The sequence below is a fragment of the Pristiophorus japonicus genome, chromosome 23 (genome assembly GCF_044704955.1).
Source record: "Pristiophorus japonicus isolate sPriJap1 chromosome 23, sPriJap1.hap1, whole genome shotgun sequence".
Taxonomy (NCBI): domain Eukaryota; kingdom Metazoa; phylum Chordata; class Chondrichthyes; family Pristiophoridae; genus Pristiophorus; species Pristiophorus japonicus.
The window spans coordinates 40676369-40694375 of record NC_091999.1 but is presented as its reverse complement, the minus strand read 5'-3'; the positions used below and the strand labels follow the sequence as shown (position 1 = coordinate 40694375).

Genomic DNA, 18007 nt, shown 5'->3' with positions numbered 1-18007 from the left:
CTGTGCAGTTAATTTGTCCACCTTATTACGAATACTCCTCGCATTGAGGCACAGTGCCTTCACGCTTGTTATCTTGACACATCTTGTCCCTTTATAATTTGGCTGCAATGTGGCCCTTTTTTATTTTTGCCTTGGGTTTCTCTGCCGTCCACATTTACTTTTCAGCCCGCATTTTACTTCCCTCTGTCTCCCTGCATAGGTTCCCATCCCACTGCCATATTAGTTTAACCACTCCCCAACAACACGAGCAAACTCTCCCCCGTGGACATTGGTCCTGCCCAGGTGCAGAGCGTCCGGTTTGCACTGGTCCCAGCTCCCCGTGAAACGGTTCCAATGTCCCAGGAAATTGAATCCCTCCATTCTGCACCACACATTCATCTGAGCTATCCTGCGATTCCTACTCTGACTAGCAGGTGTCAGTGGTAGCTATCCTGAAATTGCTACCTTTGATGTCCTATTTGTTAATTTAGCTCCAGGCTCCCTAAATTCAGCTCGTAATTCCTCAGACAGAGTGAGTCAGACTCAAACACAAACACATAAAGAGCTCTCTTAACACAGAGAGTGAGAGGCACAGAAACATTGCATAACCCCATCTCTTTGTCAGTTGAGAATGCTATAAAGTTATCGACATGAACAGATTCAACAGAATACATTCGCGCATTACTGAGCAGGATGGGAGAAAATCGGTTTCAATTTAAAGATTTACCAAGAGTGGGGTATCGAACCCACGCTGCTATACACCCATTGGATTTTACGTCCAACGCCTAAACCACTCGGCCATCCTGGTTTCGTCAGTATTCGGATTTTGTCTCTGTGAGAATATGGGCTGCAGATCCACTCTCACAGACATAGGTTTTTAATGGGCATTTTCAAATATTTATAGTAATATTGACACAGGGGCAACTCTCCTATTCTTTTTCGAGTAATGCTCTGGGACCTTTCATATCCACCCGAGGGTGCAGACGGAGCTTCAATTTAACATTTCATCCGAAAGTCAACAGCTTCAACAATGCAAAATTGCCCAAGTGCTGCATTTGAGTGTCAGCCAAGATGATATGCTCAAGTCTCAGGAGTTGGACTCACACACACAACCTCATGATTCAGCGGAGAATGCTGCCACTGAAACAAAGCCGATACCAAAGCTCATATCCGTATTACTTTCCCCAAGTCTTTTTATAAAGTTCCAGGACATTTTGAAGTAATATGCAACATTTTGAAAAAGCTCCAACCTCGTCAGCGAATTGAACCCCGACCTCACGCGTGACAGGAAGGGATATTAACTACTACACGAACGAGGAACTGACGCGTATTTGTTTTGTTAGAGCAGGAATCGAGCTGTGAACAGAACTGGACACCATGAGAAGTCGACAGGCACATTGAGAGACAGAGACAAACCGACAAACAGGGAGAGACAGACAGCGAGATAGAGACAACGTGAGACAGAAAGTATGAGACTGAGAAGGAGAGGCAGACTGAGTGAGAAAAAGACTCAAACACACACATATACAGAGATGTGTGTGTGTGCTCTTTAAAGAGAGAGAGGCAAAGAGTGAGAGAAAGACAGTGACAAAGACAGTGACAAAGAGAGAGACCGAGAAAGAGTGAGCGACAGATAGTGAGATAGACAGAGATATAAACAGAAAATGATGGAAATACTCAGCAGGTTAGAGACAGGAACTAACAGAGACAGGCAAAGAGAGAGACAGGTGGAGACATGGACAGAGAGAGATGATGGGAATGAGAGAGACAGTCAGACAGAGAGACTGAGAGAATCCCATTGGAACAGAACTGGACATCGTGAGAAAGAGACAGATAAGTTGAGAGACAGGGAAACAGGGAGAGAGAGACAGCGAGATAGAGACAAAGAGAAACAGAGACTTAGAGACTGAGATGGAAGGTCAGACTGAATAACAGAAAGACTCAAACACATACATATACAGAGATGTGTTTGTGTGCTCCATAAAGAGAGGGGCAAATAGTGATGGAATGACAGGGACAAAGACAGGGACAATGAGAGAGATAATTCATAGAATGCATACGGGACTGTTTCTTAGAACAGTATGTAACAGAGCCTACAAGGGAGCAAGCCATCTAGGATCTGGTCCTGTGTAATGATACAGGAAAAATAAACGATCTCCTCGTAAAAGATCCCCTCGGAATGAGTGATCACAATATGGTTGAATTTGTAATACAGATTGAGGATGAGGAAGTTGTATCAGAAACGAGGTTACGATGCTTAAACAAAGGGGACTACAGTGGGATGAGGGCAGAGTTGGCTAAAGTAGACTGGAAACAAGGACTAAACAGTGGCACAATTGAGGAACAGTGGAGGACTTTTAAGGACCTCTTTCATAGAGCGCAAAAAAAATATATTCCAGTGAAAAGAGGGGCGGCAAGAGAAGTGATAACCAGCAGAGGATAACCAAGGAAATAAAGGAGAGTATCAAATTAAAAACCAATGCGTATAAGGTGGCCAAGGTTAGTGGGAAACTACAAGATTGGGAAAATTTTAAATGACAGCAAAGAATTACTAAGAAAGCAATAAAGAAAGGAAAGATAGATTACAAAAGTAACTGGCGCAAAATATAAAAACAGATAGTAAAAGTTTTACCGATATATAAAACGGAAGAGAGTGACTAAGGTAAATGTTGGTCCCTCAGATGATGAGAAGGGAGATTTAATAATGGGAAATGTGGAAATGGCTGAGACCTTAAACAATTATTTTGCTTCCGTCTTCACAGTGGAAGACACAAAAACAATGTCACAATTTGCAGGCCACAGGAATGTGGAAAGGGAGGATGTTGAGACAATCACGATCACTAGGGGAATAATGCTGGACAGGCTAATGGGACTGAAGGTAGACAAGTCCCCTGGTCATGATGAAATACATCCCAGGGTGTTAAAAGAGATGGCTGAAGTTATAGCAGATGCATTCGTTATAATCTACCAAAATTCTCTGGAATCTGGGGAGGTACCAGCGGATTGGAGAGCAGCTAATGTAACGCCTCTGTTTAAAAAAACGGGGCAGGCAAAAGGCAGGTAACTATAGGCCGGTTAGTTTAACATCTGTAGTGGGGAAAATGCTTGAAACTATCATAAGGAAGAAATAGCGGGACATCTAGATAGGAATAGTGCAATCAAGCAGACGCAGCATGGATTCATGAAAGGGAAATCATGTTTAACTACCTTACTGGAATTCTTTGAGGCTATAACGAGCTTGGTGGATAGAGGTGTACCGATGGATGTGGTGTATTTAGATTTCCAAAAGGCATTGGATAAGGTGCCACACAAAAGGTTACTACAGAAGACAAAGGTACGCGGAGTCAGAGGAAATGTATTAGCATGGATAGAGAATTGGCTGGCGAACAGAAAGCAGAAAGTCGGGATAAATGGGTCCTTTTCTGGTTGGAAATCGGTGGTTAGTGGTGTGCCACAGGGATCAGTGCTGAGACCACAACTGTTTACAATATACATAGATGACCTAGAAGAGGGGACAGAGTGTAGTGCAACAGAATTTGCAGATGACACTAAGATTAGTGGGAAAGCGGGTTGTGTAGAGAACTCAGAGAGACTGCAAGGAGATTTGCATAGGTTAAGCGAATGGGCTAAGGTTTGGCAGATGGAATACAATGTCGGAAAGAGTGAGGTCATCCACCTTGGGAAAAAAACAGTAAAAGGGAATATTATTTGAATGGGGAGAAATTACAACATGCTGTGGTGCAAAGGGACCTGGGGGTCCTTGTGCATGAATCCCAAAAGGTTAGTTTGCAGGTGCAGCATGTAATCAGGAAGGCAAATGGAATATTGGCCTTCATTGCGAAAGGGATGGAATACAAAAGCAGGGAGGTCTTGCTGCAACTGTATAAGGTATTGGTAAGGCTGCACCTGGAGTACTGCGTGCAGTTTTGGTCACCTTACTTAAGGAAGGATATACTAGCTTTGGAAGGGGTACAGAGACGATTCACTAGGCTGATTCCAGAAATGAGGGGGTTACCTTATGATGAAAGATTGAGTAGACTGGGTCCTTACTCCTTGGAGTTCAGAAGGATGAGGGGTGATCTTGGAGAAACATTTAAAATCATGAAAGGGATAGACAAGATAGAGGCAGAGAGATTGTTTCCACTGGTCGGGGAGACTAGTACTAGGGGACACAGCCTCAAAATGCGGAGGAGTCAATTTAAAACCGAGTTGAGAAAAAATGTCTTCTCCCAGAGGGTTGTGAATCTGTGGAATTTTCTGCCCAAGGAAGCAGTTGAGGCTAGCTCATTGAATGTTTTCAAGTCAAAGATAGATAGATTTTTAACCAATAAGGGAATTAAGGATTACGGGGAGAGGGCGGGTAAGTGGAGCTGAATCCACGACCAGTTCAGCCATGATCTTATTGAATGGCGGGGCAGGCTCGAGGGTCCAGATGGCCTACTCCTGTTCCTAATTCTTATGTTCTTATGTTCTTATGTTCAAAGGGGGAGACAGATAGAGAGAAAGACAGATATAGAGAGAGATCGAGACAATAATTCGGTTCTGTCTTTACAAAGGAAGATACAAAAAACCTTGAAGATGTACGAGGGGACTGTGAGTCTAGTGAGAATGAGGAACTGAAAGATATCCTTATTGGCGGGAAATTGTGTTAGGGAAATTGATGGGAATAAAGTCCGATAAATCCCTGGGTCCTGATAGTCTGCATCCCAGAGTACTTAAGGAAGTGGTCCTAGAAATAGTGGATGCATTGGTGATCATTTTCCAACAATCTATCGACTCTGTATCAGTTCCTATTGACTGGAGGGTAGCTAATGTGATGGCACTTTTTAAAAAAGGAGGGAGAGAGAAAGCGGTTAATTATAGATCGGTTAGCCTGGCATCAGTAGTGGGGAAAATGTTGGAATCAATCATTAAGGATGAAATAGCAGCCCATTTGGAAAGCACTGACAGGATCGGACCGAGTCAGCATAGATTTATGAAAAGGAAATCATGCTTGAGGAATCTTCTGGAATTTTTTGAGGATGTAACAAGTAGAGTGGACAAGGGAGAACCAGTGGATGTGGTGTATTTGGACTTTCAATAGGCTTTTGACAAGGTCCCGCACAAGAGATTGGTGCACAAAATCCAAGCGCATGGTATTGGGATTAATGTACTGACGTGGATAGAGAACTGGTTGACAGACAGGAAGCAGAGAATCGGGATAAACAGGTCCTTTTCACAATGGCAGGCAGTTACTAGTGAGGTGCCGCAGGGCTCAGTGTTGGGACCCCAGCTCTTTACAATATACATTAACGATTTGGTTGAAGGAATAGAGTGTAATATCTCCAAGTTTGCGGATAACACTAAACTGGGTGGTGGTGCGAGCTGTGAGGAGGATGCTAAGAGGCTGCAGGGTGATTTGGACAGATTAGGTGAGTGGGCAAATATATGGCAGATGCAGTATAATGTGTATAAATGTGAGGTTATCCATTTTGGGGGCAAAAACACGAAGGCAGAACATTATCTGAATGGCGGCACACTAGAAAAAGGGGAGGAGCAACGAGACCTGGGTGTCATGGTTCATCAGTCACTGAGAGTGGGCTTGCAGGTACAGCAGGCGGTAAAGAAGGCAAATGGTATGCTGGCCTTCATAGCTAGGGGATTTGAATATAGGAGCAGGGAGACCTAACTGCAGTTGTACAAGGCCTTAGTGAGGCCAGACCTGGTATATTGTGTTCAGTTTTGGTCTCCTAGTCTGAGGAAGGACGTTCTTGCTATTGAGGGAGTGCAGCAAACCAGTTGCCAAACAGTTCTCTATTCACGTCAGTGCATTAATCCCAATACCATGCGCTTGGACTTTGTGCACCAATCTCTTGACTACATCCACTGATTCTCCCTTGTCCACTCTACTCGTTACATCCTCAACAAATTCCAGAAGATTCATCAAGCATGATTTCCCTTTCATAAATCCATGCTGACTCGGTCCGATATTGTCAACAGACTGATTCCAGGGATGGCAGGACTGTCATATGAGGAGAGATTGGATCAACTGGGCCTTTATTCACTGCCGTTTAGAATGATGAGAGGGGATCTCATTGAAAAATATAAGTTTCTGACGGGACTGTACAGGTTCGATGCGGGAAGAAAGTTCTCGATTTTCGGGAAATCCAGAACCAGGGGACATAGTCTTAGGATAAGGGGTAGGCCATTTAGCACTAAGATGAGGAGAAACTTCTTCATTCAGCGAGTTGTTGACCTGTGGAATTCCCTGCCGCAGAGAGTTGTTGATGCCAGATCATTGGATATATTCAAGAGGGAGTTAGATATGGCCCTTACGGATAAGGGGGTGAAGGGGTATGGAGTGAAAGCAGGAAAGGGGAACTGAAGGAATGGTCAGCCATGAACATATTGAATGGCGGCGCAGGCTCGAAGGGCCGAATGGCCTAATCCTGCAGCTATTTTCTATGTTTCTATGTTTCTAAAACTGAAAATAATGAAAATACTCATCAGGTTAGAGACAGGAACAAAGTGAGACAGGCAAAGACATGGGCAGAGATGATGGGAAAGAGAGAGACAGTCAGACAGAGATTCTGAGAGAATCCTATTGGAACAGACGTTGGCACCGTGAGAAAGAGACAGATTGAGAGACAGAGACAAACAGAGAAACAGGCACAGAGTGAGTCAGAGAGAGGCAGACTCAGACTCAAGCACACAAACACATGCACAGCTCTCTAAAGACAGAAAGGCAGAGACTGAGATACACAGATACATTTCACAATTTCATTTCATGATCGGCTCAGAGTGTCACAGAGTAACAGAAATTGTTGATTCAACAGATGAAACTCAGGTATCACTGATCAGCATGGGAGGAAATCAGTGATAAATTAAAGAGATTCGAGGAGTGGGGTACGAAATCTCGTGGGAAAATCCCATTGAATTTTAAGGCCAACGCCTTTACCACTCGGCCATCCTGGTCCTTCCAGTGTTTCGATTCTGTCTCTGTGAGAATCTGGGCTTCAACTCCACCCCACAGACACACACATACACATCGGGTTTCAGTGAGCATTTAGGAACATTTTTAGTAATATTGACACGGGGGCAACTCTCCTATTCTTTTTCGAGTAATGCTGTGATCAACCCGAGGGTGCAGACGGAGCTTTAATTTAAAATTTCTTCTGAAAGTCAACAGCTTCAACAATGCAAAATTCCCCAAGTACTGCACTTGAGTGTCTGCCAAGATTATCTGCTCAAGTCTCAGGAGTGGGACTTAAACACACAAACTCCTGATTCAGTCGAGAATACCGCCACTGAACCAAAGCCGATACCAAAGTTCACAACCGTATTATTTTCATCAAATCTTTTTAAAAAGTTCCATGACATACCAAATTCATGGTGATGATTTATACAGACAGTTGCACATACACAGATATATATATAAATACAGATAGACAGACACAGACACACACACACATAGGCAAAAATATACTCGCACCAACGGACATGTACAGATGTCTTCGACATATAGAGGGATAGACAGGCTGAATCACTGTCGCAACTTTGGCTGATTTGTGCGTTTTTCTATACGTAAGTATCGTGAATATTACAGTTTAATTAAAATTATTTTAAAAATGACAGTTTTGAAAGGTGTGGGACGTTATTCCATCAATCTCAGGTTGAGTTTTGCAAAGACCTGGTTAAATTGTGAAATGGAATGAAAAATGCTGAGAATCGTAGTCGGCAGGATTCGACCTTCAGGGGTAAAATACGATGGATTTTCTAGCTCATCGCTGTAACCTATTGGCCACGACTACTGACTAGTTATTTATTTAAATGTTACTCAGACAAAACTCAGTCATCCACCTCTCTGCAGCAGATGACACAGAATTCTGAAAAAAATCTCCTCTTCCTGTATTTTTACTATTCTGTATTGCACTGGAACTTTTTAACATGAATCTATACCAAGAAACAGAAGTAAAATCCTGCATTTTGAAAAAGCTTCCTGTCCGTTGGGGAATTGAAACCCTGTCTTCTACATAACAGGCCGGGATACTACGCACTATACAAATGAATGTGGGTTTAGTCAAAGCAGGAATCGAACTGTGAGGAGAACTGGACTCCATGAGAAGTAGAGAGACACATTGAGAGACAGAGACAAACCGACAAACAGGGAGAGACAGACAACGAGAGAGAGAGAACGAGAGACAGAAAGTGTGAGACTCAGAAGGAGAGGCAGACGCAGTGAGAAAAAACTCAAACACATACATATACAGAGATATGTGTGTGTGCTCTATAAAGAGAGAGAGGGAAAGAGTGAGACAAAGACAGTGTTAATGACAGTGACAAGGACAGAGACAGATAGAGAGAGAGCGACAGATAGAGAGAGAGACAAAGATATAAACAGACAATGATGGAAATACTCAGCAGGTTAGAGACAGGAACTAACAGCGACAGGCAAAGAGAGACAGATAGGCAGAAACATAGACAGACAGAGATGATGGGAAAAAGAGAGACAGTCAGACAGAGTGATTGAGAGAATCCCATTCGAACAGAACTGGACACCGTGAGAAAGAGACAGACACATTGAGAGACAGAGACAAACAGGGAAACAGGGAGAGACAGACAGCGAGATAGAGACAGAGAGAGACAGAAAGTTTTAGACTGAGAGGGAGGGTCAGACTGAGTGAGACAAAGACTCAAACACTTACATACACAGAGATGTGTTTGCGTGCGCCATAAAGAGAGGGAGGCAAATAGTGATGGAATGACAAGAAAAAGACAGAGACAGATAGAGAGAAAGACAGATAGAGAGAGAGAGACACACACAGAAATAAGAACAGAAAATGATGGAATGACTCATCAGGCGAGAGACAGGGTCCAACACAGACAGAGATGATGGGAAATAGTGAGACGGTCAGACAGAGAGAATCCCTTTGGAACAGAATTGGACACAGTGAGAACGAGACAGAGGCAGACTTCGAGAGACAAAGACTCAAACACAGACACAGCTTTCGAAAGAGAGAGGCAGAGACTGAGCGACACAGATACATTTCATTATCTGCTCAGAGTATCACCGAAACATGCAAATGCAACAGATCTAAATCGGGTAACACTGAGCAGCATGGGAAATAATTTCTGTTTAATTAAACAATTACCAGGAGTGGGATTCGAACCCACACAGTTATAAAACCATTGGATTTTAAGTCCAACACCTTAACCACTCGGCCATCCTGGTCCGGGCAGAAATGGGTTTTGTCTCTGTCAGAATTTGGGCTTCAACTCCACCCCCACAGACACACACATACACAGAGGGTTTCAGGGAGCATTTTCGAACATTTTTCGTGATATTGACACGGGGCAACTCTCCTATTCTTTTTCGAGTAATGCTCTGGGACCTTTCACATCCATCCGATGGTGCAGGCGGAGCTTTAATTTCACATTTCATCCGATGGTCAACAGCTTCAACAATGCAAAATTCCCGAAGTAATGCATTTGAGTGTCAGCCAAGATGATGCGCTCAAGTCTCAGGAGAGGGACTTACACACTCGGCCTTTTGAATGGAGCCACTGAAACAAAGCCGATAACAAAGATCACAACCGTATTATTTTCCCCAAGTTCTTTTAAAAGTTCCAGGACATACCAAATTCTTGGTGATGATTTCCACAGACAGTTGCACATACACAGAGACATATATACAGATAGACATACACAGACACACACACACATAAAATAACCAAAAATATACACGCATCAACATAGAAACATAGAAACATAGAAATTAGTTGCAGGAGTAGGCCATGCGGCCCTTCGAGCCTGCACCACGATTCAATAAAATCATGGCTGATCATTCAACCTCAGTACCTATATCCTCCTTTCTCTCCATATCCCTTGATCCGTTGAGCCGTAAGTGCCATATCTGACTCCCTCTTCAATATATCTAACGAACTGGCTCCAACAACTTTCTGCGGTAGAGAATTCCACAGGTTAACCACTCTCTGAATGAAGCTGTTTCTCCTCATCTTGGTCCTAAATGGCTTACCCCTTATTCTGAGACTGTGACCCCTGGTTCTCGAACTCCCCAGCAACAGAAACATTCTTCCTGCCTCTCACTTGTCCAATCTCGTCAGAATTTGATATGTTTCGATGAGATCCTCTCTCATTCTTCTAAACTCCAGTGGATACCAGCAGAGTTGATCCAGTCTATCCTCATATGTCAGTCCTGCCATCCCTGGAATCAAGCTGGTGAACCTTCGCTGTGCTCCATCAATAGCAAGGACGTCCTTCCTCAGATTTGGAGACCAAAACTAACAAAATATTTAACGTGTGGCTTCACCAAGGCCCTGTACAACTGCAGGAAGACTTCCCTGCTCCTATATTCAAAGCACCTAGCTATGAAGGCGAACATGCCATTTTCCTTCTTCACTGCCTGTTGCGCTTGCATGCCCACTTTCAATGACAGATGTACCATGACACCCAGATCAAGATATACACAGAGTGCCTTAGACAAATAGACGGATAGGCAGGCAGGGTCACTGTCGCTGCTTTGGCTGGCTTTTGCGTTTTTCCGTCGAGAATGCTGCCACTGAACCAAAGCCAATGCAAAAGTTCACATCCGTATTATTTTCTCCAAGTCTTTTGAAAAAGTTCCAGGACTGTGATGATTTCCACAGACAGTTGCACATACACAGAGACATATATACAGATAGACAGACACAGAAACACACACACAAACACACACACATAAACAAAAATATACATGCACCAACGGACATGCACAGATGCCTTTGACATATCGAGGGATAGACAGGCTGAGTCACTGCTTTGGCTGATTTTTGCATTTTTCTATCCGTATGTATCGTGAATATTGCAGACTAATAGAAATGTGAAAAAAATGTCAGTGTTGAAAGGTGTGGGACGTTATTCCATCTATCTCAGGATCAGTTTTGCCAAAACCTGGTTAAATTATAAAATGGAATGAAAAATGCTGAGAATCGTAGTCGGCAGGATTCTAACCTACGCGCAGAAAACCCAAAGTATTTCTAGTCCATCGCTTTAACCACTCGGCCACAATTACTGCATCTCTGGCACTTTAAATGTTACTCAGAAAAAATTCAGTCGTCCATCTCTGTGAAGCAGTCGGCAACAGAATCCTGAAAAAGTCTCCGTTTGCAAAAAATCTGGAAGAGGCAATCTCCTCTTGCTGTATTTTTACTGTTCTATATTGCTCTGGAACTTTTTAATAAAATCTATACAAAGAAACAGAAGTAAAATTCGACATTTTGAAAAAACTGCTGCGCCGTCGGGAAATTGAACCCAGTTCTCCCGCATAACAAGCGGGAATAATCACCACTATATGGACGACGGTACGGGTTGCGTTAGAGCAGTAATCGAGCTGTGAACAGAAGTCGACAGACACATTGATCGACAGAGACAAACCGACAAACAGGGATAGACAGACAGCGAGAGAGAGAGACAACGCGAGACAGAAAGGGTGAGACTGAAAAGTGAGGCAGACTCAGTGAGAAAAAGACTCAAACGCCTACATATAAAGAGAGAGAGGAAAGAGTGAGAGAAAGACAGTGACAAGGAGAGAGACAGATAGAGAGAGAGCGACAGATAGAGAGAGAGACAGATACAAACAGAAAATGATGGAAATATTCAGCAGGTGAGAGGTAGAAACTACCAGCGACAGGCAAAGAGAGACAGATAGGCAGAAACATAGACAGACAGAGATGATGGGAAAGAATGAGACGGTCAGACAGAGAGACTGAGTGAATCCCTTTCGAACAGAACTGGACACCGTGAGAAAGAGACAGACACATTCAGAACCAAATACAAACAGGGAAACAGGGAGAGACAGACAGTGAGATAGAGACAAAGAGAGACAGAAAGTTTGAGACTGAAAGGGAGGATCAGACTGAATGAGAAAAAGACTCAAACACATACATACACAGAGATGTACTTGCGTGCTCCAAAAAGAGAGGGGGGCAAATAGTGATGGAATGACAGAGAAAAGGACAGGGACAAAGAGAGAGAAAAAGAGGAAGACAGATAGAGAGAAAGACAGAAAATAATGGAAATACTTATCAGGTTAGAGACAGAGACAGGCAAGGACATGGACAGACAGAGATAATGGGACAGAGAGAGACAGTCAGACAGAGAGTCTGAGAGAATACCATTGCAACAGTACTAGACACCGTGAGAAAGAGACAGATTGAGAGACAGCGACAGACAGAGTGGGTCAGAGAGAGACAAAGTCTCAAACACACAAACACATGCACAGCTCTCGAAAGAGAGAGAGAGCAGCAGAGACATTTCACAATTTCATTTCATGCTCAGAGTGTCACAGCGTTACATAAAACTGGAGATTCAGCAGATGAAAATCGGGTATCACTGAGCAGGATGGGAAAAATCTCTGTTTAATTAAGGAATTACGAGGAGTGGGGTTCGAACCCACGCGGGTATAAACCCACTAGATCTTAAGTCTAACGCCTTTACCACTCCGCCATCCGGGTCCTGAACCTGTCAGAGGTTGGACTCTGCCTCTGTGAGAATCTGGGCTTCAGCTCCAGACACATCGGATTTCAGGGAGCATTTACAAACATTTTTCGTTATATTGACACGGGCGCAACTCTCCTATTATTTTTCGACTAAGGCTCTGGGAACTTTCACATCCACTCGAGGGTGCAGATGGAGCTTCAATTTAAAATTTCAGCCGATGGTCAACAGCTTCAACAATGCAACATTCCCCAAGTACTGCATTTGAGTGTCAGCCAAGATTATGGGTTCAAGTCTCAGGAGTGGGACTTACACACACAACCTCCTGATTCAGTCGAGAAAGGAGCCACTGAACCAAAACCGATACCAAAGTTCACAACTGTATTATTTTACCCCAAGTTTTTTAAAAAGTTCCAGGACGTACCAAATTCATGGTGATGATTTCCACAGACAGTTGCACATACACAGAGACATACATACAGATAGACATACACAGACACACGACACACACAATAACCAACAATATACACGCATCAACATAGAAACATAGAAATTAGGTGCAGGAATATGCCATTCGGCCCTTCGAGCCTGCACTACCATTTAATAACATCATGGCTGATCATTCAACCTCATTACCCCTTTCCTGCTTCCTCTCTATACCCCTTCATCCCTTTAGCCGTAAGGGCAATATCTAACTCCCTTTTGAATATATCTAACGTACTGGCCTCAACGACTTTCTGCAATGGAAATTTTCACTGGTTATCCACTCTCTGAGTGAAGACGTTTCTCTTCATCTCGGTTTCTAAATGGCTTGCCCCTTACTCTTAGACTCTGATCCTTGGTCTCGAACTCCCCAGCAGCGAGAACATGCTTCCAGCCTCTAAGCTGTCCAATCTCGTCAGAATTTTTCATGTTTCTTCTGATCTACTCTCAATCTTCTAAACTCCAGTGGATACCAGCCCAGTTCATCCAGTCTCTCCTCATATGTCAGTCCTGCCATCCCAGGAATCATGCTGGTGAACTTTCGCTGTACTCCCTCAATAGCAAGGACGTCCTTCCTCAGATTCGGAGACCAAAACTGAACACAGTATTCCAGGTGTGGCCTCACGGAGGCCATGTACAAATGCAGTAAGATCTCCCTGCTCCTATACTCAAATCCGCTAGCTATGAAGGGGAACATGCCATTAGCCTTCTTCACCGCCTGCTGCACCTGCACACCAACAATCAATGACTGATGTACCATGGCACCCAGGTCAAGATATACATAGATTGCCTTTGACAAGTAGATGGATAGACAGGCAGGGTCACTGTCGCTACTTTGGCTGATTTTTGCGTTTTTCTATCCGTATGAATCATGAATATTGCAGATTAATAAAAATGAGAAATAGATGTCAGTGTTGAAATGTGTGGGACGTTATTCTGCCTATCTCAGGATCCGTTTTGCAAAAACCTGGTTAAATTGTAGAGAAAAATGCAGTGAATCGTAGTCGGCAGGATTCGAAACTACAAGCAGCAAACCGACAGGACTTCTAGACCTTCGCTTTAACCACTCGGCAACAACTACTGCGTCTCTGGCACTTTAAATGTTATTCAGAAAAAACTCAGTCATCCATCTCTGTGCAACAGACGGCCACAGAATCCTGAAAAAGTCTCCGTTTGCAAAAGATCTGAAAGAGGCAATCTCCTCTTGCTGTATTTTTACTGTTCTATATTGATGTGGAACTTTTTAATAAAAGCTATACCAAGAAACAGAAGTAAAATTCAACATTTTGAAAAAGCTGCTTTTCCGTCGGGGAATTGAACCTGGTTCTCCCACGTAAAAGGGGGGCAGAATCGGCATGACACGGACGAGGGAACGGGTTGCGTCAGAGCAGTAATCGAGCTGTGAACAGAAGTCGACAGAAGCATTGATCGACAGAGACAAACCGATAAACAGAGATAGGCAGTCAGCGAGAGAGAGGCAACGAGAGACAGAAAGGGTGAGACTGAAAAGTCAGTCAGAGTCAGCGAGAAAAAGACTCAAACACCTACATATACAGCGATGCGTGTGTGTGATCTATAAAAAAAGAGAGGGAAAGAGTGAGAGAAAGACAGTGATAAAGCAGTGACAAGGTGAGAGACAGATGGAGAGAGAGCGACAGACAGAGAGAGAGACAAAGATATAAACAGAAAATGATGGAAATACTCAGCAGGTTAGAGACAGGAACTACCAGCGACAGGCAAAGAGAGACAGATAGGCAGAAACATAGACAGACAGAGATGATGGGAAAGAGTGAGACAGTCAGACAGAGAGATTGAGAGAATCCCGTTCGAACAGAACTGGACACGGTGAGAAAGAGACAGACACATTGAGATCCAGAGACAAACAGGGAAACAGGGAGAGACAGACAGCGAGATAGAGACAAAGAGAGACATCAACTTTGAGTCTGAAAGGGAGGATCAGACTGAATGAGAAAACGACTCAAACTCATACATACACAGAGATGTATTTGCATGCTCCATAAAGAGAGGGAGGCAAATTGTGATGGAATGACAGAGAAAAGGACAGGGACAAAGAGAGAGAAAAAGAGGGAGACAGATCGAGAGAAAGACAGATAGAGAGAGAGACATAGAGACAAAAACAGAAAATAATGGAAATACTTATCAGGTTAGAGACAGAGACTAACAGAGACAGGCAAGGACATGGACAGACAGAGATAATGGGACAGAGAGAGGCAGTCAGACAGAGAGTCTGAGAGAATCCCATGGCAACAGAACTAGACACCGTGAGAAAGAGACAGATTGAGAGACAGAGACAAACAGAGAAACAGGGACAAACAGAGTGGGTCAGAGAGAGGTAGACTGAGAGGGACAAAGACTCAAACACACAAACACAAACACAGCTCTCTAAAGAGAGAGAGCGACACAGATACATTTCAAAATTTCATTTCTTTTTCGGCTCAGAGTGTCACAGAGTTACAGAAAATTGGAGATTCAGCAGATGAAAATCGGGTATCACTGAGCAGGATGGGAAAAATCTCCGTTTTATTAAGGAATTACCAGAAGGCGGGGTTTGAACCCACGCGGGTATAAACCCATTACATCTTAAGTCCAACGCCTTTACTACTCGGCCATCCTGGTCCTGATCCTGTCAGTGGTTGGACTCTATCTCTGTGAGAATCTGGGCTTCAGCTCCACCCCCACAGTGACACACAGACACATTGGATTTCAGGGAGCATTTACGAACATTTTTCGTAATATTGACACGGGCGCAGCTCTCCGATTCTTTTTCGACTAAGGCTCTGGGAATTTTCACATCCACCCGAGGGTGCAGATGGAGCTTCAATTTAAAATTTCAGCCGATGGTCAACAGATTCAATAATGCAACATTCCCCAAATGCTGCATTTGAGTGTCATCCAAGATGATGTGTTCAAGTCTCAGGAGTGGGTCTCACACACAACCTCCTGATTCAGTCGAGAATGGAGCCACTGAACCAAAACCGATACCAAAGATCACAACCGTATTATTTTCCCCAAGTTTTTTAAAAAGTTCCAGGACTTACCAAATTCATGGTGATGATTTCCACAGACATTTGCACATACACAGAGATATACATACAGATAGACATACACAGATACACGCACACACAATAATCAAAAATATACACGCATCAACATGGAAACATAGAGACATAGAAATTAGGTGCAGGAATATGACATTCGGCCCTTCGAGCCTGCACCACCATTCAATAAGATCATGGCTCATCATTCAACCTCAGTACCCATTTCCTGCTTTCTCTCCATACCCCTTGATCGCTTTAGCCATAAGGGGCATATCTAACTCCCTTTTGATTATATCTAACGAACTGGCCTCAACTACTTTCTGCGGTAGAAAATTTCACAGGATAACCACTCTCTGAGTGAATAGGTTTCTCGTCATCTCGGTCCTAAATGGCTTACCCCTTACTCTTCGACTCTAATCCTTGGTCGCATACTCCCCAGCAACGAGAACATTCTTCCAGTCTCTAAGCTGTCCAATCTCGTCAGAATTTTATATGTTTCTGTGTGATCCCCTTTCATTCTTCTAAACTCCAGTGGATACCAGTCCAGTTGATCCAGTCTCTCCTCAGATGTCAATCCTGCCATTGCGGGAATCATGCTGGTGAACCTTCGCTGTACTCCCTCAATATCAAGGACGTCCTTTCTCAGATTCGGGGACAAAAATTGAACACAACATTCCATGTATGGCCTCACCAAGGCCCTGTACAACTGCAGTAAGACATCCCTGCTTCTATACTCAAATCACCTAGCTATGAAGGCGCACATGCCATATATAGAGATAGACAGACACAGAGACACACACACACATAACCAAAAATTTGCACGCACCAACGGGCATGCACAGATGCCTTAGACATCTCGAGGGATAGACAGGCTGAATCACTGTCGCAACTTTGACTGATGTTTGCGATTTTTGAAACGGTTGTATCGTGAATATTGCAGATTAATAAAAATGAGAATAAAATGTCAGTGTTGAAAGGTGTGGGACGTTATTCCATCTATCTCAGGATCGGTTTGGCAGAGAACCGGTTAAATTGTGAAATGGAATGAAAAATGGTGAGAATCGTAGTCGGCAGTATTCGAACCTGGCGGGATAACCCAATGGATTTCGAGTCCGTCGTCTTAACCACTCGGCCACGACTACTGTGTCTTTCAGGGACAGACAGAGTGAGTCAGACTGAGAGAGACAAAGACTCAAACATCCAAACACATGCTTAGTTCTCTGAAGAGAGAGAGGCAGAGACCGAGCGACACTGATACATTTCACAATTTCATTTCATTATCGGTTCAGAGTGTCACATTGTTGCAGAAAATTGCTGATTGAACCGATTTAAATCCGGTTTTACTGATCAGAATGGGAGGAAATCCGTGTCAAATTAAAGAAATACCTGGAGTGGGGTATGAACCCATGCGGGAAAAACCCATTGAATTTTAAGACCAACGCCTTAACCACTCGGCTATCCTGGTCCTGTGAGAACGTGGTCCGTACTTGGCCTAAGAAAAAACTCAGTCATCCATGTCTGTGCAGCAGTCGGCCAAAGACTCCTGAAAAATTCTCCGTTGCTGAAAATCTGAACGAGGCAATCTCCTCTACCTGTATTTTTATCGTTCGATATTGCTCTGGAACATTTAATATGAATCTCTACCAAGAAACAGAAGTAACATTCTACATTTTTAAATAACTGCCTCCCCGTCGGGGAATTGAACCCCAGTCTCCAGCATGACAGGCGGGGATACTCAGCACTATACTAATGAGGAACTGACGGGTACCAGTTCTGTCAGAACAGGAATCGAGCCACTGTGAACAGAACTGGACACCATGAGAAGTCGACAGACACATTGAGAGACAGAGACAAACCGACAAACAGGGAGAGACAGACAGCGAGATAGAGACAACGAGAGACAGAAAGTGTGAGACTGAGAAGGAGAGGCATACTGAGTGAGAAAAAGACTCAAACATATACATATACAGAGATGTGTGTGTGTGATCTATGAAGAGAGAGAAGGAAAGAGT

General features: G+C 43.6%; 5 non-coding genes across 5 annotated transcripts; all 5 read right to left on the bottom strand.

Moving 5' to 3' along the window:
• Positions 1 to 703: 703 nt before the first annotated feature.
• Positions 704 to 787, bottom strand: trnal-uaa (transfer RNA leucine (anticodon UAA)). The gene has a single exon. It is a non-coding gene; the product is annotated as a tRNA-Leu (tRNA).
• Positions 788 to 9107: 8320 nt separating this feature from the next.
• On the bottom strand, positions 9108 to 9190 carry trnal-uaa (transfer RNA leucine (anticodon UAA)). Its single transcript has one exon. It is a non-coding gene; the product is annotated as a tRNA-Leu (tRNA).
• A 3197-nt stretch (positions 9191 to 12387) lies between these two features.
• Positions 12388 to 12470, bottom strand: trnal-uaa (transfer RNA leucine (anticodon UAA)). Its single transcript has one exon. It is a non-coding gene; the product is annotated as a tRNA-Leu (tRNA).
• Positions 12471 to 15489: 3019 nt separating this feature from the next.
• Positions 15490 to 15573, bottom strand: trnal-uaa (transfer RNA leucine (anticodon UAA)). Its single transcript has one exon. It is a non-coding gene; the product is annotated as a tRNA-Leu (tRNA).
• Positions 15574 to 17378: 1805 nt separating this feature from the next.
• On the bottom strand, positions 17379 to 17460 carry trnal-uaa (transfer RNA leucine (anticodon UAA)). The gene has a single exon. It is a non-coding gene; the product is annotated as a tRNA-Leu (tRNA).
• Positions 17461 to 18007: the final 547 nt, after the last annotated feature.